The following is a 17,000-nucleotide window of genomic DNA, read 5'->3' as shown; positions in this document are numbered from 1 at the left end:
TAAAGAGGGACGATTCCTTATCTTTAGTACCTATGTCAAGCACCGCTTTTTTGCCTTCATTGACCTAGGTATAAAGTGGATTCGAACAGTTTTCAGGCATCCCATAATTGCTTGGTGGCGACTCCTAACATCTCTTCATCATTTTGAGACATTCACCGAGACGAAACCGACCGATCTAAAGCGATGCGGTCCAAAGTATTTTTACGCCACTGAGCGTGGCGTTCCGACTGCTACACGTCCACAGATTGGCATGGCGTGTAGATACCCATGTTCACATGTTGTTTTGACGAAATCGATTTTGCATGTCAGTCCATACCTGTCGGGTTTCAAGGCAAAGATAAATCATCTTTTGAAGTGAAGGTTCAATCGAATTGAAAATCCAGGCGGTCACCAAAGCGTTGGTGGACTTCCAAGATTTGTAATTTGCTGCCGTGGTTGCGGGTTTGGAGATTGTTCCATCGAGATACTTGCTCTTTCCTTTGGCAAGAAGGGCGAGAAGAAAAGCACGAGACCACTTATCGTAATTAGTGTAACATTCCGTTTGATGTCTAGGAGTGTCTTGATTTTGGATTTGATAGTGGATGATATTATGGAGCTAGCAGTGTTAGTGGATGGTGGTTGGTTATGTATGAAGTTGGTGTCGTGAGAGATATATATGTGGTGGATACGATATCGTGAGTCATGTTAAGGAAGTAAACATAGTTGGTGGAGTGGGTGTTAAGAGTTCATGTTTTATGTTTGGTCGAGTTGTTGAGTTCTTAGTTATGTTGTTGTGTCTGGGTCGAGTTAGTATGGTTGTTTTTAGAGTATGGGTTGAACTTCGGGGACGAAGTTCTTTTTAAGGAGGGAAGACTGTAATACTCCGTATTTATAAGTCTTGGGGTACTCTATCGAGTAGGCCTTACTCACGAGTAAGGGTAAGTTGCGTTTTAGAAAAGTTTCGACACAGTAGGGTACTCTATCAAGTAGCCTTAGGTACTCGATAGAGTAAGGGGTACTCTATCAAGTAGCCTTAGGTACTCGATAGAGTAAGGGGGTACTCTATCAAGTAGCCTTAGGCACTCGATCGAGTAAGGGGGTACTCGATCGAGTACCTTGGGTACTCGATCGAGTGTCCGGTTTTACGGGGAGTTTTCTCGGGTTTTGTTAATTATGCGATTAAGGTATTTAAACATAGCCGTCATTGTTTTAAATCACTTTTGCAAAACCTAAAACCCTGTTTAAGAGAGAAAGCAACCAGTTCATCTTCCTAATCGCATTCTTAGCAGTTCCCGGAGTTCAGACGGTCAGTTCTTGTCGTTATTCGTATCGTTGAGTTCCTTGCGACGATGGTAAGCTTTTAATATAATTTTTTTAATGTTTAGTTAAGTTTGGTTAAACCCTAATTTAGAGTTGGGGGGTTTTGTGTGTAGTATGTGATGTGTAGCCTCTATGTGTTATATGATAGGAGGAGGGTTCGTAGAAGAGGCTTTTTGACTGTTGTTGATACCGTCCGATCATTGTTGTGCTTTCCAGGTAGGATTTCCTACTCAGTATTAGTCCCATAATGGGATATTGGTGATGTGCTGTAGTTAGTTGTTTGATATGATGATTGTATTGTGTTTGTGGTTGTGATTGCTGTTGATGGTTCTCGAGATGCGTTCTCGGCTGAGTGGGGTCACTTGCGGGAGTGACTTCACGCCCTAGTTTCGCCCTTCGTGGAACCCGCCACGGAAGGGGATGTGCACATTAATGGGACAGGGTTATCGCTCGGTATGATGAGCGGGGCTTAGGTGGGAACGGGCTGCGGTCCCCCATCGCGGGGGTCCAAAGGGACGATCGAAGATTGAGATGATGGGAATTGGTTGGTGGTGTGTGTGTGTGTGTGACGATTCAAATCTGTTTATCTTATTATTGTTATCTATATTGATTGTGTGATTAGTACTGACCCCGTTTAAATGTTTTAAAAACTGTGGTGATCCATTCGGGGGTGGTGAGCAGTTGCTTGACAGGTATATCTTGGATACGCGTGGGATCTAGCTGGGGATGGAGTCATCACATATCAGAGTCTTTAGTCTTCCGCTGTGTTTATTAGAACAGTTCCTTTCAGTTGGTTTATAGTTTGAGGACAGATGTATTTTGCTTACAGTTGGTTTTGTAATGTAATCACTTAAACTTATTTAATAAAGTATGTTTCTTCATTGTCTTATGATTATCATGCCTCGGGTAACCGAGATGGTGACATCCTCATACCTGAGTGGTCCTGGTAAGGCACTTGGAGTATGGGGGTGTTACAATTAGTGCCATTAAAGGCGATTTGGGTGATATTACTACCCGAGTTTTCGACATGAACGAGGGAGTACGCTTGTGATTTGGTGGGATCGATAATTTCGTTGCCATCGGTGTTTGTCATGATCAAGGTTCGAGAGAAAAAGAAGAATAAAGAAATGGAGATTGAATGATGATTGTTTTAGAGAATGATTAACCTAGCTGATACCATATTAGAATGGGAAGATTAAATGCTTGATATATTCGATTATTGTTATTGTGTATAATACAAAGATACATGACTGAATATATAGACTTTTGTACATCATATATACGGAAACAAATCAACTCTAACAGCTAATAAATAATCTAGAGGAGGCAAGGAAGATTGCTGCCCAATATGCACACAACTAGCCGTTTGGGCTGGCTTGGATAGCTGTTGGAGACGGCTTGTGATGGAGGTCGTATTAACAAATGTGAAGGATTCGATTACCATTTGTTCTATATTTGTTTAGTTGTTGTCTTCCATTAACCAATTATTAAAATAAAACATCGATCTCTTTCAACTTCATGTTACTTGGTACAGCCACCTAAACGTGAATATTAATACCGGTTTTTTAAAATGTGCCCAAAGGACACATGTTAATAACCTTAATATGGTATGATTAACAATATATTCTCACTAATTATGGTAACAATAAGTTTATAGTTAAATATCTCATGAGAATATGTTGTCACTCTTACCATATTAAGATTATTAACATGTGTCCTTAGTGCACATTTTAGAAAAACCCATATTAATATACTTCTATCTAATTAGCACGACAATTAAACTAAAACATCCTTGTCCTTGTCAATTATCCTGTTAATGGCAATCACGTTTGCTTACCAATTCCTTAATCTGATGAATTAGAGCTAATGACAGCTCCTTATAATGTAAGCCAGTTAGCCTACTCAATAAACATTCCCCTAAGTAAAGGCTTTTCGTTTCTTCTACTCTTAACTATATGTATTTAGTTACCATTCCTCTGGCTCTTAGTGGTAGACATGCGTTCAAGAACGTTTCTTCTTAGGTTTATTCTTATAGCTATAGATTTACACATTAAATCTCATAAATATTAAGTTTAAGAATATATATTTGACTATATCTAGCTAATATTATAGTATTAGAGGTTTAATTTGTTTTGTCCATTTGTTCCTCAATAGTTTTAGAAAATGTGGGATATGAGTATATAGGAGTGCTTGTTAACATTATATCCAAAACATTTTGGCCAAAACTTTTAATTTGAGATAATGGAGTCAATGCTTGGTCGTCCGTAGATGGCAAAACTAACCCAATTCGAATGATTTGATCTTTAAAAGCTGACTCGATATATGAAAATATCAGATGGAATTTTGCTAGACCTTTAATTGACAGGGTATGAAACAACCCGGTCCATAAATGACACGGTATTAAATAACTCAAAATAGCAGATCAGTTGGTCTCTTTTGTGACGCTCACAAATTGTGAGGTATTTTAATATATCATTAAAAGTTACCTTTCCATTCATAAAATATCACCTATCAAATAATGATCACATTTTCTCATAAAAATGGGCATATTTGGTCCGTCACAATTTGTGACAAAAAAACCCATCAAAAATAAGAATTTGTGATAGTTGATTTGCAATAACATTTAGGCTTTATATCCACGGTAAAAGGTGGCTGAAAAACAAATGAAACTACGCATGGTGTCACGGTCCGCTACTTTTGCCGGACCGTGGCGCGCACCTTTGCCCGTCTCAAGGCAAGATGCAAGCGACAAGGGTCTTCGTACTAGTGAGGGATCGCCCACTAGCACGATACTCGGGTCTCGGGGTGTGAGTCGGGATCCTAGTGTCGATCCCACAAACACGGCTTGTTAGTAAAGTGAAGGCTAAGAGTCGTTCACAACAAAGCAACAACAAGCAATACGAAGGCACAAGGTAGGAAATAGATTTTCATTCACTAGTACTCCCTAGAGAGGGAAATATGATAGTTACATCCTGGTAGCAGGAAACATTGATTTTACAAGTTTAGTTCAGAATAGCGATATACCTATTTATGGAAACCTATTCTAAAACTACTAAGAAAATACTTACTACAAATGTACAAGGGAAATGAAATTACATAAGCTTAAATAAATCTAAGGGTTCAAGTGTGCGGATCGTCACACTCTCCCCCACCTAATCTGTTGCCGCCCTCGGCAACACAAAAATCTTGAATGGTGCTTCATGAGACATCCTCGGTGAGCTCGACCGTCCCATGCGGTGTTGGGGATTGGCTCGTACAACTCGGCTTGAATGTGCGCTTCGTCCCAAACAATGACCGGCCTCTTCGTCCCCTCAAGGATAGGCTGGAGTTCCTTGACATAGAAGTCGCCGAACATCATGTTCTCCAAGTTCACCACGTGCTCCTTGTCTCTCGGAACGTCCACTTTGCCGCTTTGCTGAAAAGTTCCTCTCTCGGGATTCCTTCAAGTCTTTGGCCCAACAGAGCTTCATCTTGTCTCTCGTCACTTCAAAGACTGCATTCAAGGGAATGTGAGATCTCCAGGACGCGCGAATCGGCATTTCGGCGCGCCCCCGATGGTACGAGGCCTTCTCTCTTGGGTCGACGACCGTAAATCGGACGCGTCGATTCAAGACATCGACGCGGCCCCCGATGGTACGAGGCCTTATCTCCCGGGTCGACCGACCCGCAAAAACCAACGTCGATTCGAAGACATCGACGCGGCCTGATGGTACGAGGCCTTATCTCCGGGTCGACCGACCCATGAACCGGACGTCGATTCAAAGACATCGACGCGGCCCCCTGATGGTACGAGGCCTACTTCTTTGGGCATCTCGGCCCTCATTGTCTACTCCTCGGTGAGGGGGTAGACTCTTCTTTCGTCCCCCAGGCCACTTAGCATCGTAGTTAACCTGGGTCTTGTTCGCCCTCGGCTCCACCGAACCTTTAGGCATTCTCCAAGGTCGCATCCCTTGTTTCGGCATCGGTATCACCCTCATAGCCGAAATTCGATGCTGCCCCTTGTCTTCGTCACTGCCTACCGTCTTCACTACGATAGACCCCATTAGTAGCATCGATCCGCACTCGGTTTCAATACCACCGATGCTTTCTGAAAGAACTGCATCCCGAGTACTAACTTGAAGTCATCCAGCTGAACGGTGGTGAAGTCGAGCTCCCTTGCCCACTCACCCACTTGGACCGCGACCTTCTTAGCCACTCCTTGGACGCGTGTCATTTTCCCATTGACCGGCTTCAGGCAGCTGTTAGCATCCCGCAGAACTAGCCCCAACCGATCAGCTTCCTCTTTCGTAACAAAGTTGTGGGAGGCGCCCGAGTCGATCAAGGCTCGTGCTTGCTTCCCATTCACCATCAAGTCCACGTACATGAGCCCGTTGGATTTCTTTGCGGAGGAATCTTCGTACTTCCCCATCGCGCTGATCCTTTGAAGTGAGCCCATCCGTGGTTGGTCTTCCCCATCACTCGAGTCTTCGTTACACTCTTGGTGATAGTCGGCCAACGCCCCATCAAGACGTTCTTGAGCCCCTTTCGGCATCTGCTTGAACATGGCATTGAATTCCGCTTTGTTCGGACAATCGGCCATCTTGTGAGGACCCTTGCACACAAAACACGCGAACGGTCTCTTCGTTGTGGAAGCAGTAGAGTTTCCCGCCTTCGAAGACGAGCTTGAGGGCGAGTTTGTAGTGCTCGCCGATTGGGCTTGACTTCCTTGCGAGCGGAAACGACTGTTCCCAACTGAAATGGCGCTGTTTTGTGGCCTTTGTCCATTGTACCCAATCTGTGACGCACCAGTATTCCCCGTTGGTGCCACCAATCTTGGTGCCTCTCGCTCCCCGTGAAAGTCGAGTAGGCGTTCCGCAGCTGATATGGCCGAAGACAGAGTTTTGGGGTTCTGCCTCATGACCTCCTGTTGTGCCCACCTCTTCAACCCGTCAATGAATTCGAATGTCCTATCCGTCTCGGACATTTCGGTAATCTCGAGCATGCACGCTGAGAATTCCCTCACATATTCTCGGATTGATTTGGTGTGCTTGATTTCCTTCAACTTCTTCCGAGCAACAAACTCCGTGTTCTCGGGGTAGAAGTGATCCTTCAAGATCCTCTTGAAGTCGGCCCACGATGTCACCGTAATCGTGCCCGCATCGATTTCCTTGTACCTAGCCCTCCACCACATCTTGGCATCGTCGACTAGATACATGCTTGCCGTGACAACTTCCGCGTCTTCGTTGAGCCCACTTACTCGGAAGTATTGCTCCATATCGAAGATAAAGTTATCAACCGCTTTCGAATCCCTCGCCCCATCGTAGGCACGAGGTGGAGGTGCCTTCACCTTATGGCTCCCCACAGATTTCCCGTCATTGGCGCAAGTGTTCTCTAACATCTCGACCTTTCGATGCAGATGATTGATCTCTTCCTCCCGATCGTCAGGGATCGCACCACTGATCGCTTGGATGCGGGTGTCCATCCCGTCCACCTTCGTCTCAAGGTCACAAACCGTCTTTTGCAACTCCTCGAGGCTTGCGGCCATCCGCATAACGATGTCCTCGAGTTTGGGAAGCTTGACGTCGATTGCGTCCTCTAAGGCATCCACTCGGTCCTCGATTGTTTCGCCCATTTTCTCGATCTCGATGAACAAATGCGGCGTGCAGAAGCCCGTTCGAAGACCGGGCTCTGATACCAAATGTCACGGTCCGCTACTTTTGCCGGACCGTGGCGCGCACCTTTGCCCGTCTCAAGGCAAGATGCAAGCGACAAGGGTCTTCGTACTAGTGAGGGGTCACCCACTAGCACGATACTCGGGTCTCGGGGTGTGAGTCGGGATCCTAGTGTCGATCCCACAAACACGGCTTGTTAGTAAAGTGAAGGCTAAGAGTCGTTCACAACAAAGCAACAACAAGCAATACGAAGGCACAAGGTAGGAAGTAGATTTTCATTCACTAGTACTCCCTAAAGAGGGAAATATGATAGTTACATCCTGGTAGCAGGAAACATTGATTTTACAAGTTTAGTTCAGAATAGCGATATACCTATTTATGGAAACCTATTCTAAAACTACTAAGAAAATACTTACTACAAATGTACAAGGGAAATGAAATTACATAAGCATAAATAAATCTAAGGGTTCAAGTGTGCGGATCGTCACACATGGCAATTGGGTCAGCTGCGTTGGGTGCATGTCGAGAATTAGGTTGGGTCATTTAAGGTTAACAAAGAATTGAATCAAATCATGTCCGTTCCTGTCATTTTGGGTCTAGGTCATTTTCGAGTATTTTTTTTCAACTTATTTATAAGAAGAATGAAAAGTATGTGGCAATAAACATTTGCCTTGAGTGGAACGTATCGTGTCGATCAACTTTGGTTGCAAATCACATTATGGTCCTTTATTTGGGTACGGGTCCATGTATTCAGGTCAGGCTAGTTTTGTCATGTCAAAGGGAGACCTAAAAAACTAGCTGAAAATTAGAAGCCGGCAATATACTTGATTATATTAAAAATATGGACAAACTAGCTAAAAATATAATTGGTATTTGGTAAAATTAGCTACACTGGTTGAATAAGCTAACTTATTTATCATAGGTTATGCAACGGGAGTTACAAGTAACAGTCCCATTTCACCCGGTTTTGGTCGTAGTTCAAATATGAGGTCCAAGACCAATTCAGCAGCTTAAGTCATGGTTTTAACGCTCAATCTGGGTCCTATAATTAATTTAGAACACTTTTGTGTACGAGTTGAAGTCCTGAAAACGAATGCACAAAAAGTTGGTCTAAGGACAACTTTCGTCTATCCGGATTAGAGCTAATTTAGAGTAGATGGAATGTCATTGTCAGTTTTCCCCTTTTAGCTAGGCAAGCTCCAAGGACATCTTGTGAAGCTTTTTGGGAATCTTCCTACTTCAGTCTGGTCCCAAAAACTCAACAAGATGTCCACCTAAAAACTTCTTATTCAGATCTACTTTATGTATATTTGTTTTAAGCCTTTTTATTTTCAGCTTGTGTAAGAATTTTTAGCCGTTTCACTTGTACATTGGTAAGGGTCATTTATGACCTTAGATGTTGCGTTAGACGTCCAGGATTCAAGCCTTGATATCTATATAAACCAAGCACCTCACATTGTAACATTCAGGTTGAGTTGAAATTAAAAGTGCAACCTAGTTTCCTAAACAACCTCTTTGCTAAGTGCTGGAGTTTCGTGTGTTCCCTTTGTTGTGAGCTGGGTTAACTCATAACGGATGTTTGGGCCAAAATTACACTATTTAACCTGGCCTATGTGGCACGAGACAAGTGAGTAATTAATGAGCAAGTGGACCCATGACATACATGGGGGAGTCGGGCCCATGGACCGAAGGAAGAGGAATACGGGTAGAAGACTAATGACGGCTATGACCCATGAAACTACTAAACTCTACCTTGAAGAACAAGGCAATTAAGTGGAAAATCCTAATAAACCCACTAGGGTATATTCACTATAAATACAAGGAGACAAGAGAAGAGAGGGATCATTCATTCAACAGCCAAACACAACAAAGTTACAAAAATTACATACACAAGACGGCGTTGTGAGATCTACGTACAACAAAGCCAAAAACCATTATCCCATCATCATAACCTAATCATCCTTAATCCACCATGATTAGGCAATGATTACCCATCATTACCATCTTTACTCCATGAGCATCATCATGTTGCAATATATTTTACGTACACCATAACAAACTCGCATATAACCCACAAACAGCCGCCACTGTCTGACGTTTGTATCGTCTGTTCCACACGTGCATAGAACTGATTGTCCGTCTTCGAATCTGAGACTATTGTACTTGTACCCGAATTAACATATAGTGAATTGGCGGGATACCGACTCCCCCCGCGGTTGTTTTCCACATCGGGTTTTCCGCGTTACCAAAATCTCTTGTATCATTATTTTCTTATTTCGTCCTTTACTTTATTTACATCATAACTCCATCATAATTACGTACATATTCCGTCACAAATCACATATAATTTAAAACACCGATACAAGGCTAAAAGAGTATATCACTTTAACTCTATTTGGTAGAAATATACCAAAACAGTTTGGCGCCCACCGTGGGACATGGTGATCGATTTCTATAGCTAAGTTGTCATTAAGTCAGTCTCCGGTGCCATGTCTGCTACCGAACGAGATCTCATCACTATTCATGGCGTTAGCAGTAGATCCACTCCCCGTAAGTTATCCGGAAGTCAGCAGCAGATCTGTTTCCTGGGATCCTCCAGAATTCAGCAGTAGATCTGCTCCCCGGAAGTTATCCGGAAGCCAGCAGTAGATCTGCTTCCTGTGGTCATCCAGAAGTCCCGCAACAGATCTGCTCCCTGAAGTCCTACCAGAGACATGCTGCAAATCTGGTCCCTAGAGTTCCTCAAGAGTCAGGCAGCAGAACTGGTCCCCGGAATTTCCCTCGAGGCCAGCAGCAGGTCGGGTTCCCTGAATTCGTCCGAAATCCAGCACTAGATTTGCTCTCCGGAGCCGTAGATCTACTCCCCGAAGCCGAAGATCTGGATCCCGGAATTCAACCGTGGATCTGCTCCCCGAAGCCGAAGATCTGGTCCCTGGAGTTCCCAAAGTCCTCCAGCAGATCTGGTCCCTGGAGTTCCCCAGAGTCCTCCAGCAGATCTGGTCCCATAATTCTCCCAGAGTTCTTCCGGAGTTTTACGCGTCTGCTTCCCATAACTCTGGTTCCGGGAGTCCCTCTAAGAGTCCTACAGCAGATCTGGACAACAGAATCCCTCCAGCCTCTAGCTACTAGAGCAGGAATGGTCAGTGCACTAGAAACCGCCAGCAGCGTACCAGCGACATGTGTACCATCAGGAGGCGAACAAGCAGAAATGCTAAGTACAGGCGCACAGATTCAGAGGTACCATGCTCGGGGCATAAGTTGTAGAGAGACAATCTGGAGCCTGCAGTAAGCGGAGTACAGCAGGCTAGACCCTGGGTACCTAGCATCCTGCTCCTCTCCCATGCTGACCAGAATGGAGGCAACATTAGGTAACACCAAATCTTGTAATTCTGTTGGAGCTAAATTCCTCCTTGTTGCAAGAATTTCAGCTAGCAGGAACTAGAATGACAAACCGAACCAGTGACACTACAACTCCACTAGCCAGCGACCCTCGGGGGCAGACCTCTGCAGGAGTTTTGTTAGGTTGTAACATATTTGGTACTATTTCGCTTGTCTCTAACCCTCTTGCAGGATCAGAAAGCCTGGTGGAGCGACCACCTCTAATCACGTGGGGGCGGGTCCAGTAAAATAAACTCCACGAGTCAGGTCTACCCTTTACACCCCTATTTGTGCTAGAATAATTTACGTGATAACAGGCGGGTCAGAACTCTATAGCCTAAAATACTCAAAGGCGAAAAATCCATGCCACAGAAACAAAAGGAGATCGCCTAGACTCAGAAACACCGCCATAATGCTCTTATCATAACACGTACTTAGAAACACACCGTAAGAAAAATCCTGGTGGATGCAATAAACTCAGTCAACATTGGTAAGCTGGACCGAGAACGAACAATGTTAATGATTCAGAGTACTCAGGTAATCTTCATCGTCAATTGTTTGAATTTCATGAAACTAATGTGGCATGTCTCGCTTTGTCCTACGATTACATGATAGGAAGCAGATCAAATCTACCAAGTGGCAAACCAGAATGAGCGTCCTGCTGGAACTATCAGAGCTCGCAAAGAAGCAATCGAAATATAATAACCGCTACACAACAATAGCAACCAACATGCAGTCCGTCAGGCGCTTGGATGCTGATTCCAGAAAATTGTCACCGTCATAGGGTAACAGCTCATAAGGAGCTTCTAAAACAAGTTTCGTACCCAGTCTACATCTCGGGGAAAAATCCCAAAACAAAGCAAAATACGAAGGGCCAAGTCGCCAGGCACTGATAAACAAGAGTACAAGTAGGCTGGAGGAGAGGTCCTCCTACCAAGATCCTCTCCTCGGCAACAGCAACACCAGCTTCTCTACCTTGCTATGTTTGACCTTCTCTTGCAGGAACTGACCCTTGACCAGAAATACCAAAGTTCTGAGTAGGAACATTTTCGGGGAGCTGATCTCATTGGCACCCAGAATCAGGTCCCCAACACGCTAAGATCTAGTAAAACAAGAAAGTCTCGACCAACTATCTCCTCTTAACTTCCAGGTTCCGGAGGAAGCAGGAGGAACCAAAAACGGAAGTCCAGAAAGTAGGAAGTAGAAGAAAACAGAATCAGAAATTGAGGAAGCAGGAAGCAGACAACAGTTAGCAGACACCAAAACGGGAACCAGGATTAGTTGTCGCAGCAATCCTTTCGCCAACAACCCAGGTAGACAGAATCTAGCAGTAGACCAGATGGAGGGCAGCACCCAGAGTGAACCAGACTTCTGCATAGCTAATTTACAGGAGCCATCAGCCAAAGGGAGCAGAATCAGGGGAACCCTAGTACCACCTCTGTTGTCCAAACCAGAACTAGGGGAACCCTTGTACCACCACCACTGTCGTCCCGCCCGGAATCAGTAGAACCCTGGTTACCATACCTAATCCCAGTACCTGAACCTGCACCTGGACCCCACACTAAGTCCCTGTATCTGGTCTCCGCGCCTGGTCCCAGCACCTGGTCCCACACCTGTCGGTAACCAAGGCATCAGTAGCGTCATGCTGGTACCCTAAATATTATCTCAATAAGTCTGTGCATCCTGCAGAGACCAGGTACACGCCACTTTAAAAACTGTTTTTTGTACTTGTTATAGCTTTCTGTAAATTGCTTTCTTATTTTTAGTTTCACCATATCCATGTGATAACTTACTATCCCCTGAAAGCCTATATGAGAAAACTAGAGCTACTAGTAGAAATGATCATTGACCAACTGAACCATGGGCCTAAGCGCTCACAACCTGAAGTTCGAACCTCGAATGATCGTTAAGTCACAAACCATAGTAGACTTTACACCTGACTTTAGTCCACCACCCCAGACCTAGGTGGATGAAAACATCAGTGACCTAAAAGGGAAATAGGAGCCAAAGTTGTACATGGCACACTAGTATAATTTCCAATAAGAGGGACAGGAGTAGGCCTGGTACCCAGGTCCCCGCGAGGGGACCAGGAGGGAACCTGATCGTCCAAGCTTGTAGCGACCCTGAGAGTCAGGCACATGAAAATATATAAAACCAGACAGGTCCTCAGCCGGGGGCCAGAACCTGGAGGCAGACGTCCACACAACATGGGGGTAGCATTCAAGCTAGGTATCTTATCACATATGCTTAACATTCATGTGCTAAAACGATCGGTAAACAAAGAATATGATGATTCATATCCATATGTCGCTCTTAAGGTAACTCGTAACTTCGTAAACTTGTTACCCTGTTTATATTTTGAATAATTACTGTCTTGAGTGTCGGAAGGTTGTTGGCTATGTTAAATGTTGGCCCTATCAGATTAATTTATTGCAAGGCTATCATGAGATCTCCCTGCCAGCATGAGTAGTTACTGAGGCTCCAAAACCCGCCACTCCTTCCCCAGATCAAATAGCTCCTCCTGTAGCATATGACGCAGAATGCAAAATATAGGGCGCAAAACGTAGAGAGCAGAATGTAGAACGCTCCCTGCAGCAAACTTTCGGCCTGCAAAAATAGCCTTCTTGCGTGTAGATCAGTCCACCCAGCCAGCAGGACAGATCGCTCCATTAGCAGCTTGCAAAACATGAATCAATGGCTCGGGGGGAATTTAATCAACGTACCGCTAGTACATAAAAGCTCGTAGCACCCTTAATATATAGGAGACAGGTGACAGCCAGAATGATGCAGAATACATCCTTACATTAGCTTCCCAAAGCAAAAAATCATAGCAATACATGCTGCCACTAGCCTGGTTCCCTGGGGACTAGAACATGAAATAACAAGTGACAAGCAGAAACGACATTACCCTCAGCAAGAAAGTAAAAAGCAAGCATGGGTCTCATACTATTTTGCATGTCATCCACAAGAAAGTCGTGAAAGTCATGAAGGGGGCAGAAACTACATCCCCCTACGTGGCAGCCAGAACCCTATAGTCGATCGAGCAAGCTTGGTAAAAAAGCAAACCCATTGTTGTGAACCTGAAACGATAGCAAAAAGAAAGAGCCATAATAGATGAACTAAGAAAAAGTGCTCACATACGCATGACATCGTACAAGCAATCAGCAACAAGGACATATGATAAAGACGTCAAATTCAGGACCCTCGTAGTAGGGGACCTAGTGCTACGAAGGGTATTTGAAAATACCAAAAATCACAAGGCTGAAAAATTTGCTTACAAGCGAAAAGGACCATGACAGGTCGAAAACGCTAGGTAATAGGGCGTACAGATTGATGACCATACAAGGCCAAATCTTGTATAATCCCTGACAGTACTTTATCTGACATGGTGCTGAGACTTAGTGTGCAGAGGACATTTTGACAGTCCATGAAGCAAAAACTTTTATACTTAATATCTTTTGTTTTATCGAGTCCTTTTTTAGTTATAAACTTTGTTTTTATGTTTTTTTGGGTATTTATGCCTCTTTATTTAAAAACCAATATATTTTCTAAAAACCTAAGTGGTACGTGTTGTGGCTTCCTGGATCCAGTTGTTGTTTTGGAACACCATCAGATAGCCCCAGGTGATTTGTACTATTTGGTGTTTTGGAACACCATGAGATAGCCCCGGTTGTTGTTTTGGAACACCATGAGATAACCCAAGTGGTACGTGTTGTGGCCTCTTTATTTAAAACTCTGTGTTCTGATATTAGTGTCCAGCAAAATACGGTAAATTTTGAGGGTCCACTCCCTGCCATGTGGGCTAACCAGACATTGCAAAGTCAACCACATGGAGGGCGCACGATCTGGAGATGGCAGGGCACGGCGATACAAAGACCATCTGCATCTCATCGTTAATCCCGGATAAAAGCGTAGATACGTTATGGGTACTAAAATCCCGGGGCGATATACATAGGTGCATGCACGCAATACAAACGCTGGAATCACATGAGACACAACATCCTCTGTTAATCAGAAAAGGACAATGAAAGGTACGCTTTAACTAGCTATCCTATTGATAAAATATTTTACGTCATGGGTAGAATATTTTATCAAGAACCTACATCGTAACCAGGACTGCGTACCTGGTACCAGGGTAGTCTTCTTGAAAATCATAAAGTAGGTACTAAGCCCCAGATAAGGACAAACAAAACAACAGACACAGAGCATATAGTCATGGTTAACATTGAATTCACGACATATGATAGTCTACAGCATATCTAATCATCATGTAGTTTGCATCATACATTAGAGGGTCCATGCATGCACATGCGTTGCATTACTAACATTTTGCAGGTTTCACCTAGATAACAAGTGTACAACAAACTTGTGCCGAATGTTCCAACCACCATATTCACCTGGGACCCCAGCATTAGCCGTCTGGTTCCCACCACCAGCCACGTGGTCCCCAGAGTCGGCCGTCTGGTCCCCAACGTCAGCCAGTACGCTATTTTGATGATCATTCATCGTTTAACATTTTTATCAAAAACAACAAATGAATTTGCTTACCACGATCGGCCAGTACGCTAACCTCCGGCGAATAAACTCGGCGTCCTCCTCGCCAGGAAGAAGGAGAGCGTAACCACTCGCACCAGCCATGTCAGTCATCCTCTCAGCCTCCGAGGGCTCCCTGAACATCGTCTTTGGAGGATCGATGGGAACCATAAAAGCATCAATGGAGAACTGCCGAGCCAAACCTCACCCAAGTACCACACAAGCCTCATGGGCGTCGTCAACAACAACCGACTCAAACTCCGAGGACGAAGTACCTCAGCCACAAAGGCTGGAGCTCCAGTGTAGCTCTCCCAAGGCCTAAGCACCCACTAAGGCAGGGACACAAGGGGTCATTCTTATGATCGTCTCTAAGCAAAGAAAAGATAAAATGAAAATCAAAGATACTTACGCTGTCTAAGCTCAGGGCGTTCACGCCCCTCCGACAAACATCGTAGAAAGACCGCTGACTCTTCCGATGACACAATACCCAGTCCCTCATGACGGGGTACGCTCTCGGCACGTCCGCCGCCTTCGTGGGCGCGAAGCAAGGAAAGTAGTAGTACACCCAACGCCTGCAGACCAAATAATAGTGATTACGACTCATTCTCCACCGAAGTGATCCTTCATATTTTCAAAAGAGAGAAGAATAATGACAAAGTGATCTTTCATGTTTTCAAGAAAGGTTCATACCTCCAACAGAAGTCCAGGACCGACAGTGGCAGAAGAAGTCCTCTTCTCCATCAACTCCGGATGAACCATGGCTCTCATGTAGCGTGTGAGGACCTCAAAGCTTGGAGTAACCCAGTCCCAATGACCTAGACTACTCAAGTCAGCAAGAAACGGAAGAAGCTTCGTTGACAGCCGTTGCCCTTTGTCTGCGAGGTACATCGAAGACAAGAACCACCATAGCCATGGACGAGCCCTCTACTCAGCAGTACAAGGTGGTGGAGGCGCCACGCATCCATCTGATGCGTGTCTTTTATATGATGTTTTACATCCTATTTTCCACGCATTTCAGAGCTCATTTGTGTAGTTTAAGCTACCATTTCCCCTATTTCTGTCTACTTTCGTGTTTTTGTATATTATTGCAGAAATGTGAAGAATCCAACGGAAATTGAGCTAAATCCATCCCCGAGTATCCTGCATTGTATTTTGACGTGAAGTATTTACTTAAGGAACGAGCTTGGTGCGCAATTCAAGGCCCAAAAGACAAATACACGAGAAATTGGAAGTCAAGTGTCGGCTACTTCAGCCGATCGACCACTGCCTTCAGTCGATCGACCAACTTGCGGGTTCCAGAAGCTACTGTACACTGCCACTCAGTCGATCGACCGCCACTCTTAGTCGATCGACCAAGCCGCTCTCCCAGACGAGAATTAAAAGATCGAGAAAACTCAAGCCCATTATGTTTAGGTTTTGATAATAAGTGTTACGTATATTTTCTATATAACGTAACCTAGAACATCAGATTATTCATTCAGTTTTTGCTAGTTCTTTAGCCAGTTTTCCAACATTCAATAATTAGGGATTTTAAATACTATTTCGTACAATTACTCTCGCATTCGGTTTCTGGATCTCTCGCTGAAATTCCAATCGATATTCTTCTGCTAATAATTCAATTTGCTTTATTATTGTTTGTAGGATAGAATTGCTAGTTAGTTTCCCAAAACCGATTCATCTTTTATGCTAATTGTTTGTTCTATTATTTCAAGCATGAATTCTTCTATTTATTTTATTAGTTTTATTGTTGTTATCATCCTTAGTATGAGTAGCTAAATAGTTTGTGCTAGGATGTAGGGGAATTATAGTGTAGGCGGCAATATAATGAACACGGCCTGATTCGCGTGTCAGTCGATCGACTGACATGCTTGGTCGATCGACTGACCTCTTGAGGTTTTCCCTCGTTTTAATTGATTTAAATGTTGTGTTTGACGAATCGAATGCATGCGACTAGTTGAATACTTAATATTTGACTGACCCATTAGATCGAGAGATAGGGACAGTTGTTAGATCACCAATTAAAATGACTAAACTATGCTGAGATCGAAAGATAGGTAAAGTTTAGACCGTTAGTCACTTTTCAGGACGAAAGTTAGTATTAGTGATATTAGGGACCTATAGCGAGATCGAAAGATGCTA

Source organism: Silene latifolia, chromosome X, assembly GCF_048544455.1.
Source record: "Silene latifolia isolate original U9 population chromosome X, ASM4854445v1, whole genome shotgun sequence".
Taxonomy (NCBI): domain Eukaryota; kingdom Viridiplantae; phylum Streptophyta; class Magnoliopsida; order Caryophyllales; family Caryophyllaceae; genus Silene; species Silene latifolia.
The sequence above is the reverse complement of the archived record's forward strand: the minus strand, read 5'-3'. Positions refer to the sequence as shown.